Genomic DNA, 2,740 nt, shown 5'->3' with positions numbered 1-2,740 from the left:
CTTGTCTTTTGTACTGACATCTTGAGCTCCACCATCATTGAGGATGCGGTTATTCATGGAGCCTCCACCTCCCGTTAGTTGTTTAATGTTCCACTACCATTCATGATTGGATGTGGCATGACTGCAGAGCTTTTATTTGATCCGTCGATTGTGGGATCGTTTCGAACTGTCAATAGCATGCTGCTTCCGCTTTTTAACATGCATATAGTCCTGTGTTACAGCTTCCCCAGATTGGCACCTCATTTTTAGGTATGCCTGGTGCTGCTCCCAGCTTGCTCTGCTACAATCCTTATTGAACTGGGGTTGATCCCCTGGCTTGGTGGTAATGGTAGAGTGTGGAATCTGCCGGACTGTGACGTTATAGATTGTGGTAGAATACAATTCTACTGCTGCCCCACAGCGCCTCATTGATGCCCAGTTTTGAGCTGCTAGATCTGTTCTGAATCTTTCCCATTAGCACGGTGGTAGTGCCACACAACACGCTGGAGGGTGTCCACAGTGGGAATGCGGGACTTCTTCTCCATGATGACTGTGAGATTGTCACATCTACCAATACTGTCCTGGACAGATGCATCTGCGACAGGCAGATTTTGAGGACGAGGTCAAGAAAATATTTGCCTCGTGTTGGTTTTCTGACCTCCTGTCGCAGGCCCAGACTGCTATGCCCTTCAGTATTCGGCCAGCTCGGTCAGTGATAGAGCTACTGAGCCACTCCTAGTGATGGACATTGAAGTCCACCACCCAGAGTTCATTCTGTGCTCTTACTACTCTCAGAGCTTCTTCCAAGTAGTATTCATCATGGTGGAGTACTGATTCATCAGCTGAGGGAGGCCGGTATGTGGAAATCAGCAGGATTCTTGACCTGAAGCTATGCGTCTTCTTGGCGAAAGGAGTCAATGTTGCTTGCCCTTCGCTCGGAGTGTTTGATGGGACAGTGTAGAGGGCGACTTACTCTGTATCTAACCCGTGCTGTACCTGCCTTGGGAGTGTTGGATGGGTCAGTGTAGAGGGAGCTTTACTCTGTATCTAACCCGTGCTTTACCTGCCCTGGGAGTGTTAGACGGGAGAGTGTAGAGGGAGCTTTAGTCTGTATCTAACCTGTGCTGTACCTGCCCTGGGAGTGTTTGATTGGGCAGTGTAGAGGGATCTTCACTCTGTATCTAACCCTTGCTGGAGCTGCCCTAGGAGTGCTTGTTGGGAAAGTGTAGCGGTACAATGTCGAGGAAGCTTTAAACTTTATCTAACCATTGAGTTGCATGCCCTGTGACGGTTAAATGGGACAGTGTGAAAGGAGGTTTACTCTTTATCTATCCAGTGCTGTACTTGCCCTGGGAGTGTTTGATGGGCCAGTGTAGAGGGAGCTTTACTCTGTGTCTAACCCGTGTTGTACCTGCTCTGGAACTGATTGATTGGATAGTGTTTTTTTTACTCGTTTCTTTATGGGATGTGGGTACCGCTGGCAAGGCCAGCATTTATTGTCCATCTCTAGCTGCCCTTGCTGAGCTTTCATCTTGAGCCGCTGCAGTCCGTGTGGTGAAGGTGCTCCCGCAATACTATTACAGAAAGAATTTCAAGCTTTTGACCCAATGATGATGAAGGAACGTTGAGGTATTTGAAGGGTTCAGTGGGATAGTGGTTATCTTGCTGAACGAGTAAACCAGATGCCGGACGAATGATCCTGAGTTCATATCCCACCAGCTGGGGAACCTAACTTCAATTAATTAAACAAATCTGGAATAAAAAGTTAGTGTCAGTAATGGTGACCAGGAAAATACTGGATTGTCGTTAAAAACACATTTGGTTCACTAATGTCCTTCAGGGAAGGAAATCTGCCGTCGTTACCCATTCTGGACGAAATGTGACTCCAAACCCACAGCAACGTGGTTGACTATTAATGACTCTCTGAAATGCCCTAGCCATCCGCTCTGTTGTCTGAGGCGGCTCACCACCACCTTCTACAGGGCAATTAGGGATGGACAATAAATGCTGGATATGCCTGCGACGTCCATATTCCAAGAATGAATAAAACAATGATTTCTTAATGATTTATAAAGGGTTATAATGTTGTAACCAAAGCTGCCATCATTGTGTGGGCCGCCAGAGCCGCCATCTTTGTAAGGGACGCAAGAGCCGCCACCTTTGTCAGGGGCGACAGGGGCGCCAACTTTGTTAGGGGCGCCAGAGCCTGCGACATCCACATTTCAAGAATGAATCAAACAATAATTTCTTAAAGATCATAATGATTTATAAAGGGTTATAATGTCGTAACCAAGGCCGCCATCTTTGTGAGGGCTGCCAGAGTTACCATCTTTGTAAGGGACACCAAAGCTGCCATCTTTGCGCGGGAAGCAAGCGCCACCATCATTTTTAGGGTGCCAGAACCGCCATCTTTGTTAAGGACGCCAGAGCCGCAAACTTTGTTAGGGGTACCAGAGCCGCCATCATTGTGCGGGACCCCAGATACGCCATCTTTGTTAGGGGCTCCAGGGCCGCCATTTTTGAGCGGGACACCGGAGCCGCCATTTTTGTTAAGGGCGCCGGAGTAACCATTTTTGTGCGGGAGAACGAAGCCGACATTTGTGTGCGAGGCAACGGAGCCGCCATCTTTGTGCGTGACGTGGGTTCCGCCATCGCTTTGCTGGGCGACGGGGCCACCATCTTTGTTACATGTATTTCCCCGCTGGCGGGCGGCCCGGGTGAGAGCGGCTCGCCAAAATATCAGGCCCAGGGAGCTATCAGG

The sequence above is a fragment of the Somniosus microcephalus genome, unplaced genomic scaffold (genome assembly GCF_052327205.1).
Source record: "Somniosus microcephalus isolate GS21.2 unplaced genomic scaffold, FLI_Smic_1.0 unresolved_chr2, whole genome shotgun sequence".
Classification (NCBI taxonomy): Eukaryota; Metazoa; Chordata; class Chondrichthyes; order Squaliformes; family Somniosidae; genus Somniosus; species Somniosus microcephalus.
This window is presented reverse-complemented; position numbering follows the sequence as displayed.